General features: G+C 45.0%; 1 protein-coding gene across 5 annotated transcripts in view; it reads right to left on the reverse strand.

Annotated features, from left to right (window-relative positions):
• The window catches only part of LOC121538244 (agrin-like), a 298,699-nt gene that overhangs the window by 180,765 nt on the left and 97,052 nt on the right, over positions 1-20,882 (reverse strand). The gene's annotated exons all lie outside the window — the stretch shown is intronic.

Raw genomic sequence — 20,882 nt, forward strand, 5'->3', positions numbered from 1 at the left:
CTTATAATGAGGTCAGAATCGTGGGGCGGTCACGACTTGTTTTAAAACCGACCATACATCAATATCTACTTACACCAACACAACGACAAGTGATCATCCGAGCAAGGCAGATGCAAGGCGGTATATATCATCAATTATTTATGTTCTTTCACTATCTATCTCTGTCTCTTTCTCCCCCACCCTCTGCCTCACATGAACGCACGCACACACGCACACACACGCACACACACACACACACGTACACATTAAAGAATACACACACACACAGTGATGCATAAAGTAGCTTAATTTACACAGAAAAAAAATGAGCAAACAATCTCATTGTGTCTTTAAGACACACCTACAAACCCACACTAACCCTTCACATTTCTCTCTCAAACACACAGAAAATACACATTTCTTTCAGTCTCTCTCTGACACACACACACACACACACACACACACACACACACACACATACACACACACACATACACTACACACTCATACACGTACACACACATACACGTACACACACATACACACACACTCATACACGTACACACACACACACACACACACACACACACACACACACTCATACACGTACACACACACAGACAGGGTGGGGATCTGCTCTGGTTCCCATCACAAGTCATTTATCTCTTTGGACACGGTCTTGTCCCTGTCTTGGTTGGCCCCGCGGGGACCCCTTGCCCTGCAGTCTGGAGGTAAACTCCCGGAGAACACAACGTCACCTAGGTCTCAGTCACCCTGGAGGGGGCAGGCAGTGTTCAACCACCAGCTGCAGCCTGCAGCCCAGGGCTCAGCTCTGCCCTCACAGAACAACATGATACCCTAGCCAGGTAGGTTACTTCAGCCCAGAGGTCTGCTTAAGCCCTTTCTGCTGAAGCCTGTCTCTCAGGACATGGTACGCAAAAGCAACAATCTCATTATCTTTCTACAGTGACCTAAAATACCTCAACCATACAGAATCCATTCAGTAGAGGGCGCCACCGAGATGCTGCTCTTCTGAGCCACTCACTGTAGTGCCAACACGACCCAAATAGAATCCTCCGTTCACATCAAAGCTCGTCTCTGATCCATTTTTAATGCGCTGATATCGTGAAAGGTTAACATCTCTCTCAGAGTGCTTTGAAACGCCAATTTACGTAAAGCAGCCAAAGGAGTTGGACTGACTCCCTCTTTAACATAATGATGGTCCAACCAAAAGGAGTTAGCATGCAGTTTGTGTTATGTCTCTGTATTCTCGGCAGGTTGCAACATTTGCATGGGTGACTGGTGACAAAAAAAATGGTTTAGGATCAGATGTGAGAGCAGTCGAGCACACGTCCTGGTATTCCAGACGACCAACGTCTCGAGCTAATTGATCAAAGGCCGTATGAAACAGCTGTACGCTAACCCAAGTAACAACGTAGATTATGGTAAAAAGGGGGTTAGGGTAGTTTGTGTTCAAGGTTTTAGTTATGACACGAAGACAGGGTGTCTGCAATGTGACATGAATTGAAGATGAGAAATAAGCTGCCCATAATAACTCAAAAGGAAGCAGGGAAGAGGAATGTGTAGTGATGAGACATGTATGAGCTAAATTGAGGTAAAAATTGCCATGTGAATCCAGCCGTGCTGTCAAACCCATGGAGAGCCGCCCAGATGTTCCACCCTATCCAGTTCCACTAGCAGGTGGGCCAAATGTCTTGCTTCAGTATTAGCTCAAATCACTATAAATTACAGCGTTCTGGTGTCCAGCAGATTCCCAGACAACAGGGTGTCCAAGCTGCCGTCTACAAATCCGGATAGAGGGAGGGATTGGATTTTGATAGAGAATGGGGTGTGGGGGGGACGAGCCTCAGCCAGAGCCAGGGGCCCTTGCAGCTGTGCATGTCTAATGTTATTATCCTTCATTGGGTTTAGGAGTAGCAGAGAAATAGAGAACAGAACAGACCGATCGGTTTTTAAAGACAGGATGGTGTTGTTGCGCTCGGGGCTAGTGATCCACTGTGTGATCTAAGTGGGAACGGGGATGTACCAATGTTCCAAAGCAGGGTGGTCTCTTCTTAACACCATGACTCATGCCATGACACACACACAGGACAGTGAGTGACGTCGTCGTTCCTTGAGTTCCACTCAATGAGCGTGACGGTGACGCCCAAGGCTGATCTCAGCCCACCCCCATTGCAGAAGAAACTGGAGCTGATCCGGGTCAAGCTCTGCTTCTCTTTAATTGCCATTCTTGTCTCATTTACCAGCTGTTTACAGTTGACCCTGGTTCAGAATGCAGTGAAAAGCTGTTCCTGGATAATTTCATTGCTATGACGTTATTGTATTGCTGGCTGGATTGTTGCTATGGGTTGTTATTCAGTCCTCTGCTGTCTGTAACTGATCCTAGTTCAGTTACTACTCCTCACCACCAGCACAGGCCTCCAGTCATCACCTCCCTCCCCCTCTCTTCTTCCAATAGCCCCATCTCCACATCTGTCTCAGAGGACTGCCCAAGGAAGAATAGCTGGGCACCTATGGTCATAACCTAAGGGTTGATCTCAGTCCTGTGCACGGCTGAGGTCTCCCACGCCACTCCCATTGTGGCAGTAACCTGAAGGCTGATCCAGGGCTGCCTAGGCTTCCCTGCCATCACTGCTACACTACTCCGCTAATGGAGAGGAACTAACCAGCAGCAGCCACTAATTCATTAGCCCTCTGCTTCCTCAACCACCTCCCCCTCCCTCTTCATCTGTGCTAACAACAATAATGATCTGAGCATTTAATACCCTCCACGCTCTATCGCCTCTAACTGTTTATTCATTTTTTATCCCCAGCACTTTTCCCTTAATGGCCCTTAAAGAAATTATTCCAATGGGTGTGCACAGAGAGAGAAAGAAAAAAGAGAGGGGGGTAACAGAGGAAAGAACTACGAGAGCTTTGCTGCTAGCACCAAGCTAGTTGGAGACTGATGCTCTTCCATGTGGCGGGCATGTGGAGCGTGATCCAGTGTGGCACTGGAGGATGGGGTGGTGTGTGTCAGGGTACAGGGAGTGTCGGTGATCTTCAGAGAGAGCAATTGTTGTTGGCTCAGACAGCCCTGACAATGGGTAGGTACAGTGATGGAGCTGGGGGCTGATTCAGGTGTCAGTCTCTGGCCCAGGCAGCGATCTGTAAACCAGGGCCACATTAGGGCGAAGTTACACAGTCTACGCCAAGGGAGCACTGCACAATTCCTCCAGTTCCATAGTCCTGCTGGCTAATTGCTATCGTTAGTCCCCTGGTACTTCCTTGATCAATGATTGTCATTGATTGGCTGGTGACTGCATGCACCTGGTTTCCCAGGTAGAAGGCAAATGAAAACCAGCAGGAGCTGGAGGACCGTAGCTGGAGGACCAGTAGCTGGGCACCCCTGGTCTATGCCATGGATACTAATTTGAAGTGCATGTTGTTCAATCAATCAGATAGACATAAGTGAGTAGATGTTGTGTTGTCATGTTAATGAGCGGTGTGAGATGCTGATTGGCCACGATGGTTCACCTGACAGGTTCCTCCCTGACAATGACCTCTATGGTCAGAGTACTATGGGATGGATTGAGGGGGTATACCAAGGGGTCAATGGTCAGGGAGAGAGGTTGTGAAATGCAGAGGGGCAGGCAACATGGTCGAGTAGCTGCGCTGCAAGCGATAAATTAAAGTAAATATTGAAAAGTCAGATGGCTGCTGGGGAGATCTCCAAAGCAAACAGTCCAAATGGCACAAGGGATATCTACTGCCCACACACAGCACAGGAAGAACCTGCTGGCCAAAGCAGAAGAAAAATATTTTATGATTGAGAGACTAAATCAAAATGTGACAATCTATTTATCATATACCATACAGGATTCACTCAGCAAGAGTAAGAAAATAGTTGACTAGTGTGACATTTAAAATCGTTCATATTTTTGATGTTTTGACAGTACATAAAAAACACTGATTTACCTCGATTCTCGGTGACTTAGCACGTCCATACACACATGTACACACACACATGTACACACACACACACTTGAGCCACTTTTTACTTTAGCTGCCAGTGACAAGCTATTATATACTGGGACCCTTTCATTTGCATTTACAGTAATGAACTCTCTCTCCTCTCTCTCTCCTCTCTCTCTAATCCCTCTTTCTCTCTATCCTCTCCTTGCTGCTCATTCTCCGTCAAGCCAGATCCTCTTAGATAGAGGGGAGAGAGGGAATTATAATTGGCACACCATCCCCATCGTTGAGAAGCCGGCCAAGAAGAAATTTTTATATTCCTAATCAGACGCCTCACATTCAACTTCTCTTGCAAGACGGTTTCTTTGTGTTTTCGTAAATAATTCCCATTCCTTTTAATAGGCTACTGCGAAATGAGGCCAGGGTTGAAAGAAGAAGAAGAAGAAGAGAGGAAGAAGACCCAGGATTATGGCACCATACAGTGCCTTCGGAAAGTATTCAGACCCCTTGACTTTTTCCACATTTTGTTACGTTACAGAGTTATTCTAAAATTGATTAAATGTTTTTTTCCCCTCATCAATCTACAAACAATACCCCATAATGACAAAGCAATGGGTTTTTTGAAATGTTTGCTAATTTATTACAAAATAAAAAAGTAAATATCACATTTACATAAGTATTCAGACCCTTTACTCAGTACTTTGTTGAAGCACCTTTGGCAGCGATTACAGCATCGAGTCTTCTTGGGTATGACGCTACAAGCTTGGCACACCTGTATTTGGGGAGTTTCTCCCATTCTTCTCTGCAGATCCTCTCAAACTCTGTCAGGTTGGATGGGGAGCATTGCTGCACAGCTATTTTCAGGTCTCTCCAGAGATGTTCGATCGGGTTCGAGTCCGGGCTCTGGCTGGGCCACTCAAGGACATTCGGAGACATGCTCCTAAGCCACTCTTGCGTTGTCTTGGCTGTGTGCTTAGGGTCGTTGTCCTGTTGGAAGGTGAAACTTTGCCCCAGTCTGAGGTCCTGAGCGCTCTGGAGCAGGTTTTCATCTGGTGTCTTTAGGTGCCTTTTGGCAAACTCCTGTTTCTAAAAACCTGTTTTGGCTTCGTCATTATGGGGTATTGTGTGTAGATTACTGAGGAAAAATGTGTATTTAATCCATTTTAGAATAAGGCTGTAACGTAACAAAATGTGGAAAAAGTCAAGGGGTCTGAATACTTTCCGAAGGCACTGTAGTGACGAAATGAAACATATGTCCTTGCAGTGTCAAGACATTGTGAAGAAATGTGTTTCGCTGCAAGAGTCACAGCACAAACCCATGTCCAGTGGTGAGGTTTCTCCCTCTGTCTGTTGTTGTGACAACAGTAGACTGAGCCAGGTCGGCAGGTCGCGTTGACACAGGTGTTCTGGACACGGAGGTAAACAGGGTCGTTCCATTAGCCCAGAGACAGGCTGTTGCCGGGCGGAGGGTTAATCAGCCTGAATCCAGCTAGAAGACAGGATTATATCTTCCTCACCTTGCGACCCACCAACTGTCTGTCAAAGCAGCTCCTACAGGCAACTGTGTGCAGATGCACGGAAACGCACACTCACAGACTCACAGTGGGGTGCACCCACTCCTCAGACATTCATTGGGCAGTAGTATTAAACAGACTTTAGGGTTTATGCCTGACAACATGGCCAGCTACACTGTGGTAAAGAAGCTATAGGGAATCTGAATAGCAGATTCTGTTTGCATTCCAGTCACTGTGTCCTCTGATCAACAGCAAATGAAAAATCTCAAACAATTGCCAGAATTCCCTATAGGACGTGTACAAGATTCAAGTTGCAGAGGTTTTTCTGTAAACAACAATTCCAGGCTTCATCACTGAACTGCATCAATGCAAAAAAAGACGAGACGTAACAAAAACAATCTGGCCTGAATCAATAGAAAACAGCACGTACAGTATTAGTGTTGAGTGTGTGTCTGCACTTCGGCCCTTTCAGATTGTTGGAGATTCCCCCTGGGTGTTAACCAAGACCTATATCGCATGTGGAGGGAGTTGTAAGGGGAAGAGAGATGGGAGAGGGAGAGGTACTGTACGTCATTACATTATCTCCACCACTTCTCACTCTCCGTCTTCATCACCTCACACCACAACAGCCGTTACTCAATCAACGGTGAGTACGCGCTATTGCACCGCCATTCACTAGTCTATCTTTGAGAGGAAAAGAAGAGGAAAACAAACGCTAACACGCAACAATGATGAGCTTGGCATGGCGGCGGCTAGCGGCCTCATCCATTATTCACCAGGAACAAACTGATAAACGAGGCAAATGATGAGGAACAACAACAACGGCCAAAACCATGACGACGACTGAGGTAGTTGGGCAGTTAGACAGAGCCCTGCAGACGAGTGGCAGAGGCAGACTGGAGTCGGTATTTAAGCCGGGAGTGAAACAGGGAGTGAAACCAACATGGAGCGGGGACAGGATCGTTAGCATGAGGCAAATTTCACAACACACTTGAAAATCCACTGTAGCTGGCTCCAGAGAGGGGACACAAGGCAACATGTGGTTTGATAATTAAGCAGATAAAAGGTGAAACTGAGGCCTGTATGGATGATGTAAAGAGAGTACATAACACGGCAGAGTCACACACCACCTGTCACAACGCACATGCACGCACGCACGTACGCATGTACGCACACAGTCTACATCAATTAAATGCAGTTCCTATTCCAACAACTTTAGTATGGTAGTCTCCATCATTGTCTAATCGTAGAAGTACAGCAGATAGAACCTACAGTGAGGGAAAAAGTATTTGATCCCCTGCTGATTTTGTACGTTTGCCCACTGACAAAGACATGATCAGTCTATAATTTTAATGGTAGGTTTATTTGAACAGTGAGAGACAGAATAACAACAACAAAATCCAGAAAAAACGCATGTCAAAAATGTTAGAAATTGATTTGAATTTTAATGAGGGAAATAAGTATTTGACCCCTCTGCAAAACATGCCTTAGTACTTGGTGGCAAAACCCTTGTTGGCAATCACAGAGGTCAGACGTTTCTTGTAGTTGGCCACCAGGTTTGCACACATCTCAGGTGGGATTTTGTCCCACTCCTCTTTGCAGATCTTCTCCAAGTCTGACGTTTGGCAACTCGAACCTTCAGCTCCCTCCACAGATGTTCTATGGGATTAAGGTCTGGAGACTGGCTAGGCCACTCCAGGACCTTAATGTGCTTCTTCTTGAGCCACTCCTTTGTTGCCTTGGCCATGTGTTTTGGGTCATTGTCATACTGGAATACCCATCCACGACCCATTTTCAAAGCCCTGGCTGAGGGAAAGAGGTTTTCAACCAAGATTTGATGGTACATGGCCCTGTCCATCGTCCCTTTGATGCGGTGAAGTTGTCCTGTCCCCTTAGCAGAAAAACACCCCCAAAGCATAATGTTTCCACCTCCATGTTTGACGGTGGGGATGGTGTTCTTGGGGTCATAGGCAGCATTCCTCCTCCTCCAAACACGGCGAGTTGAGTTGATGCCAAAGAGCTCCATTTTGGTCTCATCTGACCACAACACTTTCACCCAGTTCTCCTCTGAATCATTCAGATGTTCATTGGCAAACTTCAGACGGCATGTACAGTGAGCGAAAAAAGTATTTAATCCCCTGCTGATTTTGTACGTTTGCCCACTGACAAAGAAATTATCAGTCTATAATTTTAATGGTAGGTTTATTTGAACAGTGAGAGACAGAATAACAACAAAGAAATCCAGGAAAACCGCATGTCAAAAATGTTATAAATTGATTTGCATTTTAATGAGGGAAATAAGTATTTGACCCCTCTGCAAAACATGACTTAGTACTTGGTGGCAAAACTCTTGTTGGCAATCACAGAGGTCAGACATTTCTTGTAGTTGGCCACCAGGTTTGCACACATCTCAGGAGAGATTTTGTCCCACTCGTCTTTGCAGATCTTCTCCAAGTCATTAAGGTTTCGAGGCTGACGTTTGGCAACTCGAACCTTCAGCTCCCTCCACAGATTTTCTATGGGATTAAGGTCTGGAGACTGGCTAGGCCACTCCAGGACCTTAATGTGCTTCTTCTTGAGCCACTCCTTTGTTGCCTTGGCTGTGTGTTTTGGGTCATTGTCATGCTGGAATACCCATCCACGACCCATTTTCAATGCCCTGGCTGAGGGAAGGAGGTTCTCACCCAAGATTTGACGGTACATAGCCCCGTCCAGTATCCCTTTGATGCTGTGAAGTTGTCCTGTCCCCTTAGCAGAAAAACACCCCCAAAGCATAATGTTTCCACCTCCATGTTTGACGGTGGGGATGGTGTTCTTGGGGTCATAGGCAGCATTCCTCCTCCTCCAAACACGACGAGTTGAGTTGATGCCAAAGAGCTCGATTTTGGTCTCATCTGACCACAACACTTTCACCCAGTTCTCCTCTGAATCATTCAGATGTTCATTGGCAAACTCTTTGGTCTTGGCCATGGTGGAGACTTTGGAATCTGATTGATTGATTGCTTCTGTGGACAGGTGTCTTTTATACAGGTAACAAGCTGAGATTAGGAGCACTGATTGAGAGAGGGTCAAATACTTATTTCCCTCATTAAAATGCAAATAAATTTATAACATTTTTGACATGCGTTTTCCTGGATTTCTTTGTTGTTATTCTGTCTCTCACTGTTCAAATAAACCTACCATTAAAATTATAGACTGATAATTTCTTTGTCAGTGGGCAAACGTACAAAATCAGCAGGGGATTAAATACTTTTTTCCCTCACTGTACATGCCGTCTGAAGTTTGCCAATGAACATCTGAATGATTCAGAGGAGAACTGGGTGAAAGTGTTGTGGTCAGATGAGACCAAAATGGAGCTCTTTGGCATCAACTCAACTCGCCGTGTTTGGAGGAGGAGGAATGCTGCCTATGACCCCAAGAACACCATCCCCACCGTCAAACATGGAGGTGGAAACATTATGCTTTGGGGGTGTTTTTCTGCTAAGGGGACAGGACAACTTCACCGCATCAAAGGGACGATGGACAGGGCCATGTACCATCAAATCTTGGTTGAAAACCTCTTTCCCTCAGCCAGGGCTTTGAAAATGGGTCGTGGATGGGTATTCCAGTATGACAATGACCCAAAACACATGGCCAAGGCAACAAAGGAGTGGCTCAAGAAGAAGCACATTAAGGTCCTGGAGTGGCCTAGCCAGTCTCCAGACCTTAATCCCATAGAACATCTGTGGAGGGAGCTGAAGGTTCGAGTTGCCAAACGTCAGACTTGGAGAAGATCTGCAAAGAGGAGTGGGACAAAATCCCTCCTGAGATGTGTGCAAACCTGGTGGCCAACTACAAGAAACGTCTGACCTCTGTGATTGCCAACAAGGGTTTTGCCACCAAGTACTAAGGCATGTTTTGCAGAGGGGTCAAATACTTATTTCCCTCATTAAAATTCAAATCAATTTCTAACATTTTTGACATGCGTTTTTTCTGGATTTTGTTGTTGTTATTCTGTCTCTCACTGTTCAAATAAACCTACCATTAAAATGATATACTGATCATGTCTTTGTCAGTGGGCAAACGTACAAAATCAGCAGGGGATCAAATACTTTTTTCCCTCACTGTACAGGCCTCGCTACCTCATACTACATTTACGTGCCCTGATCTGATGTGGAAGCAGGGTTGAATTATTGCACTGTTGCTACGGTAACACAGTATGCAGAAACCGTGGTGTGGCGAGAAATATGCTAATTGGTGAGATTCAGTTACGTATCGGGATATTCTTTTTGACAATATATCGCAATATATTTGTTCTCCATCTTCTTTTTAAATGGTGAGCCAATACGTTTTCAGAACTTCTATTTCCATGACTGATCAAAACTCGTTTTCTCATGGGTCTCTCTTGTCTCTCTGCAGCAGACATAGTGAGCAATAGGTTTGGAACATCGAATCGCAATATTGAAACGTAATACATATAGAATCGTGAGAATCGTAATACATATAGAATCGTGAGAATCGTAATACATATCGTTCGTCACCTAAGTATTATGATAATATTGTATTGTGAGGTCCCTGGCAATACCCAGCCCTATTTATAGCCAATGCAAAGTGGGCCGCTTGGCATGGCACACAACTGCACGGTGATTTCGATAATTTGGGATAGTGTCACCATATTTCTACCAGCCAGTGTCACCATATTTCTATGAGCCAAACAGAAAGGAAAACAGCTAATTTGCTCTGTCGTTCATCTCCCTCTATCCTAACACCTGCAGGCATTTGCATTCTGTCGGCTTTGGCGCTTCCCTTTCATTTCTTTCTCCCGTGCACTACATTTCCTGCATGATAACATAGCGACAATTTTATCACTGCCGTAGCACAGAGGCCGTGGATAATGCCTTATGCATCCAAATCTCAGCTTTTCCAAAAGCCTACTTTGCTTTTCTCCTACCTCACTTTTCTCCCCCCCTCTCTCCATCCCCCCTTTCGTCTCCCTTTACACCTCTCCAGTTACACATCGAAATCTCACTAGTGACAATCAAATCCAGAATTTGTCATCTGACCCCAGAAATCCCCCCTCTCCAATCTCCCAACCCTTTTGGGAAAACCCACCCTGATCATGTGACTGGCCTCTCCAAGGCAACAAATGAGTTCCATGGCCGCTCAGCTCACTTCAGTGTCACAGCTCACTCATCATGTGATCTCTGTCACCATCCATATAAGTAGACCAACTCGGAACCTCTCAACAGGGTTTGCCATTACTTGTTCATTATTGTTCATGGTGGCAGGCTGAGGCACATACACATTGCAGGAAAATGCAGGTCTGGATGTGTGTGATGTAGTGTGTGATTGAGGATCTGGGGCACCCCCTTTAAGTGGTAAAAATAGACCCAGTTGAAGGGAAGAGGCTCATCAGGGCTCATTAGTGTGTGATGAATGAGGTGGCTGAGGTGGCTCAGCTAGGGGACCTACTGCTGTTATTAAGCCCCGCCAGCGGTGGACAACCTGGGGCCTCGGGGGGTGGGGCAGGGTGGATGGTGCTGGGGGTTGTACACCTGTGGCTTACAGTTCCCTGCCTCCTTGCTCCCACAGGCCTCATCTCTGAGTAATGCTCTCTATTTCATCAGAGAGAGAGGGGGAGGGGGCACGTACAATATACACACACAAATACTCACACACACAAGCGTGCGCACACACGTTTTACAGAGACACACAGACACGGGTGCGGACACACACATGTTCAGAGAGACACACACACAGACCAACTGCAGGCAATCAGATCTCAGGGGAAAAGGGGAGCCAGAGACGGGAGAGAGAGAGAGAGAGAGGGATGGAGGAGGCAAATTAGAGGGGAGTTGAAAGAGCACAGCAGTAGATATAGTGAGAATGGGAGAGAAAGAGTGTGGGGGGAGGTCAGAAAGGCCATTTTGTGTGTGTGTGTGTGTGTATGTGTGTGTGGTCATTAGCAGCCTCTGTCAGAGAGGAGAGAGAGGTGGAGATGGAGGGAGGAAGGGGACAGAGGACAGAGTGAGAGACACTGGACTAAGATGAAAAGGTAAACAGAGGAGAATGAGGGAGGGAGACAGAGAAAGAGAAGGAAACACAAGGGAGGTAGAAAGGCAGCGTGACACTGAGGTTGAGGAAAGCCAAGCAAAGGACTCCGAGGGGGAGGGTGGTGAGAAGAGAGAGAGTGAGAGAATAATGCACTGGTGTGAGTGGTACGACAGCCTGCCAGAGAGTGAAATAGAGAGAGAAATTGAGCAGTATATCCTTTCAGCTATGCTTGGGCGGTATACCGTATACACCATATACCGGGGTATTTGGAAATAGCCACGGGATGGTTTTTCAATACCGTCAATACCATTTAAACAATTTCTTTGAAGTTTTTCAATACATTTGAATATTTGTAGCAAATGTTTTTGTAAATACCTGCAGTCCACTTGTGCAATGCATTAGAAAATAAAGCAGATCGCGTTCTTCATTTCACCTGTCATATTATTTTACATTATGAAGCTTACGTTGTTCCCCAGAACAGTTGAGCCAGTCAGGTGTTTGTTTGTAAATAGCACAACTGGAGAAAGTGGGAGCAGGTGAGTCCAGCTGTGTATTGACAGGGGTCGCGTTTTATATTGAAAGTCAACAGTGTTTTTTGGCCTCAATAGAGTGATAAGGGACGTGCATGTATAGTTTCCCTTCACAGAAAATACATTAGTGCAACACATTCGGCAGAAAATAGCTTCATTTACATCAGATGACAAGAGAAGTGCAACGCTATTTGGCTGACAGCCACACAAGTAAAAGAGCTTACAATGAAAAAGCAAGGTCTTTTTTGCAAAAACTATGCATGGCCATCATGTTTTGCTTAAAGTTAATCTTGCATTTTAAATGGAGAAAAGTAGGCTGGCTACATGGAGAAAAGTACCAGAGAAAAGTAGCTCCGCATCAGTAAGAGTCTGTCTGCTGATAGAACGCCCGTTGGTGAATTCTCATCCCAGTTTAGAAGTGCAACTGAAGCACAACATTTGTATGATGCCGAGCAGAAATTACAATAAGAAGCATTTAAAATCTGCGTTTACAAAACGTAGCAAGATATTTATTATGCGTTGTATCTTTTTTTTCCTGTGTGAAAAACACAAAATTATGCGGTAACTCGACCCCTAAGTTTAACTTGCTAGCAAGTTACTGAAATAATAAGGTGACGGGGCATCATATTGTGTAAGCTTTCTGCTGTGTTTGAGAAGTCAAAGCCCTTTGGATCAGTTATTTGTACAGCTGCCACTGCTATTTTGATTTCCTTGCGTTTTTCCCCCTCTCTGTTCTTGGCCCGTCTGCTCCTCCCCCCACTTCTCAGAGCAGACCAGGTAGGCCCGTTGCCCTAGCGATGCCAGACTCCACACAGACACAGCATGTAGACATGCTGCTGGAGAGCCAGTACTGTTCTTCCTTCAGACAATCATGTGTCAAAACTTTGTTCATTTGCACAATGTCTCTCGTTCACATTCGCTTGTAAATGTCCAAACTCACCAAAAATGACATTCGGTAGCTCCTACCTATATATATAGAACTTTATGAGCTGGATTGCCTGTAATTTGTTTATTTTCGTTTGCGCTTGTTAGCATATCTAGCTAGCAGCCTTGTTAGCATTCTGGCAATAGGCGCCCAATGGGCTTTTGTTGCGTTTTTTGGCGCTCCGTTGTGTACTAAGCCGATAATACCGTAAATTCCGGGGTGAGAGAAGGATAGTATGACGATATGAAAATCTGGATACCGCCCAACCCTACTATCAGCCCCAGTTGTCTTTTCGTGGAGTGTGTGTGTGCACATGTGCATGTGTGTGTGTGTGTGTGTGTGTGTGTGCGTGCGTGCATGAGCCTGTAAGTCTGTTCCTTCAGTGTGTTGTGTGCATAATCTTGTGCATGTGTGTAGTGCTGGAAGGCCTGGGAGTTCATGTCAGCTCCCCATCGCTCTGTGGCTCTGGCAGACAAGCAGCCAGCCAGGCAGGCAGGGTTAACTTGTGAGACAGGCCCAGAGGGGGCTCTCAATGCTGGAGTAGTGGGCCTCCGTCCGCTGGCCAGGCCTCCTGTTACACCTTGGACATGGTCCAGGACCTTTTGCTCCTGGACCCATCTGGACCAAGGCTGGCAGGAGCCAGAGCCAGAACCTGCATGTCCTCTGGGACGAAGCAGCTAGTAGTGCTCTCACTGGCTCTTAGAGGTGAGACAGGCTAGCTATGCTAGTGCCAAGAATCACAGTCTGTAATGCTAACTATTTAGCCTATTACATGACACTGCTATTATGCTAACTATTTAGCTTATTACATGACACTGCTATTATGCTAACTATTTAGCTTATTACATGACACTGCTATTATGCTAACTATTTAGCTTATTACATGACACTGCTATTATGCTAAATGTTTAGCTTATTACATGACACTGCTATTATGCTAACTATTTAGCTTATTACATGACACTGCTATTATGCTAACTATTTAGCTTATTACATGACACTGCTATTATGCTAAATGTTTAGCTTATTACATGACACTGCTATTATGCCAACTGTTTAGCTTATTACATGACACTGCTATTATGTAACTGTTTAGCTTATTACATGACATTGCTATTATGCTAACTTATTAGCTTTTTACATGACACTGCTATTATGCTAACTGTTTAGCTTATTACATGACATTGCTATTATGCTAACTTATTAGCTTTTTACATGACACTACTATTATGCTAACTGTTTAGCTTATTACATGACACTGGCTATGCATTTGGATCTTCAGCTCATGTTCTATGGAATTGTTAGGGGAGAAAAAATTGTAGAGAGCTTCAATCTTAGTTTCTAGGAATACTTATGAGTGTGTACCAAATCCGCTATGTATGCAATATCAACAATTAAGGCATGTACTTTTACAATCCCAATTTACTGAAGGATTAAGGATTCAAAGCCTTGCAATACAAAACTTAACCTTGATTCTCCCTTTCAGTAGTCTGTCATTGTACAGCCTGTATGTACACAAACCACTGGGTCAATACGTTGACTCATCGGTCAATCCACCATCTGCCCACCTTGGTCAATAAAAAAGCACCCCGATCCTTTTAGCTCTTGGCTCCATTCCATGGTAGAAGAAAAACAACCGCTACCATTTATTTCCTGCCTCACTCTCTAGTCAATCTAGCACTACGTCGTTCTTCCACCTCACGCATCATTCTACATTCTATCGATCGATCACACAACTCGATTTTTAATGGCAACTGACAGGTACAGCTAAAGAAGAACAACCACCATTAATGCCTTCTATTTATGTATCTTTCACCATTTTATCGATCAGACAGCTAGATTCTAATATTCAGGTAGGCTACAGTTAGAAAAAAACAATGACCATTTACCCCCTCACTCTCTAGTCCTCCTCTATAGGTCAGACAGTTAGAGTGTAATAGACAGCTACAGATAAGAGAAAAAAACATTTATCACCTCACTCTAGCCATTGTAGTTCTACATTTCCCCTTCCCTCCCCCTTAATTTATCACTCTCCTCCGTTCTATCAATCAGACGGCAAGATTTAAATAGACAGGTACAGCTAAAAAAAGAATCACTTCACTCTAGTTATTATAGCTGTATGTCCCCCTTCCCCTTTCTCTCAACGTATCATTCTCAATTCAATCGATCAGACAGCTAGATTGTAATAGACAGGTACAGCTGGTCCACTCGGCCGACAGCGGAGTGGCCCGGGAATAGGATTGGCATGTTGAAATGAACAAATGAAGATGTCTTCCTGGGAGAGCGAGAGAGAGAGAGGGGGAGAAGGTGGCTCTTTGGTAAAAGGTTATTGTCGCTCAGAGGCTGAGGGCCCCCCGAATAATTCACTCGGAAATACATTTCCATCCCCCCGTTCGACTTTTCCCCTTTCTCTGTCTCTGTCTCTCTCTGACACACCACTGCTTTGCCACACACTCAGCAGTTCATTGGCTAACAAAGGACAATTGCATCATAAAATATATGCATTATTGTACCATCAGATTGATACTCATGCACTTGCTTGTCTACCTTTTGTTATACATTTTTTACAAATAAAGCATTTTAAAAGAAAATAGAAGCAGTAGCCATTTCTACATCTACAACAGTCCCTGAATAAAACGGTGCTTGTATGTGTGTATCCTTGTTCAAGTATTAATCGAAACATAAACAACTTGAAGGCCATCAACTAGTAATGTTAAGACAATGACTCTATGATGTGTGAGTATCAGTCTTGAACAAGTAGTGTTGCCACAGAAAAGGTAACAAAAGAGCTTTAATTAATTCATTGTTGGATTCAAGGTGGGTAAGGCACACCATAGCACCATCAAGCATCAGGTTTGTCACTTGTCCAAATTGCATCATGTTGTCTATTGTAGCTAATGACACCCCCCTCCCTCCCCCGACGTTGGCTCGTTCCATCTTCATTATCCCACTGAAAACAAGAGAAATGTAGCTGATAATTGTGAAGAGGCGGGTGTGTTTGGGTGGGTGGTGGATATGAAAGGGGGGTACTTCTCCTCAAGCAAGTCAGGTAGGCAGGCAGAGAGCTGTAGTGATGAGTGAGGGGCTGCAGTGAGGGGGCTGCCAGTGTTTTGTAGGTCAGTGTAAATGTTTAATGCTTCATGCTGATGAGCTGACACTCTGGGGTCCTCCAGAAAGCCAACCCAAGCTTGGCTTGGCAAATCCCCCCACCCAAACACACACACATGCATACACATACACACACACACACACTCCGAGTCCCCGCTCGGCACGCCAATTAAACAGGCATGTGACAAGACAGCCAAAAGTGCCAATTACATCCCATCAACCCCCTCCCGATGCCACCTTCTATCCCTCCATCCTTCGCCCTCACCCACCCCCCTCCCTCCATCCAAACCCCATATGCCCTTAATGGATTTTTTTCCATCCTATTTTCTTCGCTCCCCCTTTCTATACGACCATGAGTCATAATAATGTAACTTTAATAGGGTCTTTTTAATATTCAGACAGAAACCGAGCAAGAATTATTTTGCTTTGAGTACACATAATCGTTTAGCCTAGAGTATACATAGTAATTGAAAGAGCCTGATAACAATGTTGCCTTGTTACATTCACTGCCATTAAGGAAGAGGGAAATGGATTAGATTGAAGACGACATGGAAAGGGGGGGTTAAAAAAAAACGCACACTTGGTTTCAAGGTTTAGCAAGGATGCAAATATAATGGTGTGTTTATCTTATCAATTAGAGCACCATAATCTATTTTGAAATGAGGAATGGGATTGCCACAGGGGACAATCACCTCATAAATAAGGTACGTAGCTAAATAAATCCCCAAACCAATTTGCCTTACAATGGATTATGGCTTAATTTTGCAAGATAATGAAGGAACACACTTAAATTAAAATGTAAAACTCAAGATTTCACAAGCCATTTCCAAATGAGCCACAAGGACATTAGTGAAGCAGGCAAAGTCGTTTTTTTAAACAAAACACAATTCTTCTTTCCCGCTTCTAGTTTAATTGTTTGGTTTCGGTGTTCGCATGAAACTCAGTGCCGCCAATTTATTTTATCTTTAATCAATTATCAATGACATTATGGAACATGTGAATAGAATATTGCGAACACGTTCTAGTCTTCTCACCACAGGATCTCAGTTCTAATGGTTTTTCAGAGGCTGCCTCCCACCCGAGTTATGGGCTGTAATTCCATTAAACCTAAAGTAGTCCATGCTCAAGCTTCCGTCATAAAGACCATATGTTCCAAATATTTTCCTTTGCAATGTCACAAACAAGCCTCGTAGCGCTTTCGGGCGTAGATCGAGTGGGATGCGATGTGGTTCTTAAAAAGTAAGTCCCGCTGACACAAAGTAAGTCCCGCTGGGGGCGGGTGCTTCATTTTGAAATAGGGGTAATATCTCATGTTTGGAAGGCAATATGATATATTACATCCTCATTAGCATATTGCCCAAAAACACAGACTAGAACAGTGGCATTAAATCTACACACAATAACCCATAATGACGAAGCAAAAACAGGTTTATAGAAATGTTTGCAAACCCCACCCCCAAAAAAACACTGAAATATCACATTTACATAAGTATTCAGACCCTGTCCTCAGTACTTTGGTGAAGCACCTTTGGCAGTGATTACAGCCTCGGGTCTTCTTGGGTATGAAGCTACAAGCTTGGCACACCTTTATTTGGGGAGTTTCTCCCATTCTTCTCTGCAGATCCTCTCAAGCTCTGTCAGGTTGGATGGGGAGCGTTGCTGCACAGCTCTTTTCAGGTCTCTCCAGAGATGTTCGATTGGGTTCAAGTCCGGGCTCTGGCTGGGCCACTCAAGGACATTCGGAGACTTGTCCCGAAGCCACTCCTGCGTTGTCTTGGCTGTGTGCTTAGGGTCGTTGTCCTGTTGGAAGGTGAATCTTCGCCCCAGTCTAAGATCCTGAGCACTCTGGAGCAGGTTTTCATCAAGGATCTCTCTGTACTTTGCTCTGTTCATCTTTCCCTCGATCCTGACTAGTCTCCCAGTCCCTGCCTGTGAAGAACATCCCCACGGCATGATGCTGCCACCACCATGCTTCACCGTAGGGATGGTGCCAGGTTTCCGACAGACGTGATGCTTGGAATTCAGGCCAAAGAGTTCAATCTTGGTTTCATCAGACCAGAGAATCTTGTTTCTCATGGTCTGAGAGTCCTTTAGGTGCCTTTTGGCAAACTCCAAGCGGGCTGTCATGTCCCTTTTACTGAGGAGTGGCTTCCGTCTGGCCACTGTACCATAAAGGCCTGATTAGTGGAGTGCTGCAGAGATGGTTGTCCTTCTGGAAGGTTCTCCCCATCTCCACAGAGGAACTCTGGAGCTCTGTCAGAGTGACCATCGGTTTATTGGTCACCTCCCTGACCAAGGCCCTTCTCCCCCGATTGCTCAGTTTGGCCGGACGGCCAGCTCTAGGAAGAGTCTTGATTGTTCCAAACGTCTTCCATTTAAGAATGATGGAGGCTACTGTGTTCTTGGGGACCTTCAACGCTGCAGTACGTTTTTGGTACCCTTCCCCAGATCTGTGCCTCGACACAATCCTGTCTTCCTTTGACGTCATGGCTTGGTTTATATAGACAGGTGTGTCCCTTTCCAAGTCATGTCCAATCAATTTAATTTACCACAGGTGGACTCCAATCAAGTTGTAGAAACATCTCAAGGATGATCAATGGAAACAGGATGCACCTGAGCTCAATTTCGAGTCTCATAGCAAAAGGTCTGAATACTTATGTAAATAAGGTATTTCTGGTTTTTATTTTTAATACATTTGCTAACATTTCTACAAACCTGTTTTCTCTTTGTCATTATGGGGTATTGTGTGTAGATTGATGAGATTAATAAAAAAAAAAATCAATTTTAGATTTATTTTACATTTTACGTCATTTAGCAGACGCTCTTATCCAGAGCGACTTACAGTTAGTGAGTGCATACATAGTTTTTTCAGAATAAGGCTGTAACGTAACAAAATGTGGAAAAAGTGAAGGGATCTGAATACTTTCTGAATGCACTGTAAATCAATGAGGAGCAGGGAGGGTGGGTGGGTTTGGAGCCTGAGGGGGGTTAGGGTCTGGGGTGGCGTTTGCCACTGTCTGGGGGCGTGGTGGGGTTTGTATGTGCTGGAAGTGGCTCAGGCCACTGCTAAATGCTAATGCTAAACCCCTTACAGTACCCCCCCCCTCCCCTCGACATCTCACTGACAAAAGCTGCTAATGGACTCCTCACCCCAATTCTCCCAGGGGACTCAGGCAGACGTCATGGGGAGGAAGTGTGCAATTAGGGGTGGGTGGCACAGGGCCAAGGGGCTATGGGGCTAAGGGGAGGTGTGTGTATGTGGAGGGAATGGTGGGTTGACATTTTCTGGGTCGAGGGTGGAGTGGCCTCTTAAACAACACATTCATTGCACCAATCCAAGAAAAAACCTAGATATTTTTTTTCTTCAGGGGTGTGGAGGAGGGAGAAGAGGGGGGCTACACACACCACACCAGATGGGGCCCCCCACTTACTGTGCCCCCCCCCCCCCCACAACCTCCCTGAATATACAATCGGTGAAACAGGGCGAATAGAGATTATATTAGCCTAACCCAGATATGCTCCCACCCATATGCTCCTCTCTGACCTATTAGGTTACACAATAGTCCTTCCCTGTGCAACAACAACCCCCATATCACCACTCACCAATGGAGAAGATGCTCTTCCAAAGCACTATGTTGAAACATTGAGTCAAAGAACTGGACTCTTTTTGGATGTGCTAGAGGCGGTTTGCATTGTAAGTGGGCCCCAGAGGTCGGGAGAGGAGAAAACAGTGTGAGGATTTAGTTTTGGTTTGGGTTTCCAGGTCACACCTTAAAGGGATTGGAGAGATTGATACTGGAGGCTCTGAGAGAAGAGGAGGAGGGGAGGAGGAGAATATCATGTCCATTTCACTGCCAGTGCATCAGCCCCCTCTGGTGGGCATGTCTTGACAAGAACCTCAGGCAAGCTGCCACTCCAATTGAAGTGTGTCACAAGGACACCAATGTTCCACACTAGCAGACTACTTAGTATGCACTGCCAATGCATCTCTTCATACTATGTAGTGCACAAGTCATGTTTCACACTAAAGACCATAAACGTGACCAAGCAAATGAAAAAGAAACCCCACATCTTCACACTTCAAACTCCTTCTGACGTGATGATGAACATGGACTTTTGAGTCACAAGCCTGACGAAAGAAAGGCCTTTGGAATGAGGCTCCAATTGTCAAGCAAACAGAGAGAAGGAGTGAGAAAGAAAGAACAAGATGGAGAAAGAGAGAAAAAAGAAGTGCGAGATATTCACAGTAGTATTCACACGGGCAGGTGAACGTGTGGCCATGGGTGGGTATGAGAATGCACAAACACATACCGGCTGGCTTCTGGCTGCAGAGGGAAGTGGCTAGGAGACCAACACACAAAGTCAGAGTAGGAGGAATTTATACAAACAAGAGCGGGCAGGACTTAGGCAGGTGTGAGGGCATCCAAAAGCCTTGGACACGCACAAACACACACGCACACCCACACACCTTGTCACGACAATGCTTCTTTATCTTGGCCAGGTCGCAGTTGTAAATGAGAACTTGTTCTCAACTGGCTTACCTGGTTAAATAAAGGTTAAATAAAAATAAAAAGTTTTATTCTCCCCACTCCTGAGAGGCAGCCAGTCACAACACACCTAGTCCTCAACCAGCGTTTTCGCCGACATTCCTCGTTCTAAGCCAACTAATAGAACATAAAAACAAACATATTTACCCAAAGTGGGTAATCAGGCAAGCATTTTTAATTAACTACTAATCAAAACAGTGGTTGTGGTGCATGTACAGTACCATCAGTTTAAATTACCTAACATGAATCCCACAGTACATGGCTATCTACC

The sequence above is a fragment of the Coregonus clupeaformis genome, chromosome 24 (genome assembly GCF_020615455.1).
Source record: "Coregonus clupeaformis isolate EN_2021a chromosome 24, ASM2061545v1, whole genome shotgun sequence".
Classification (NCBI taxonomy): Eukaryota; Metazoa; Chordata; class Actinopteri; order Salmoniformes; family Salmonidae; genus Coregonus; species Coregonus clupeaformis.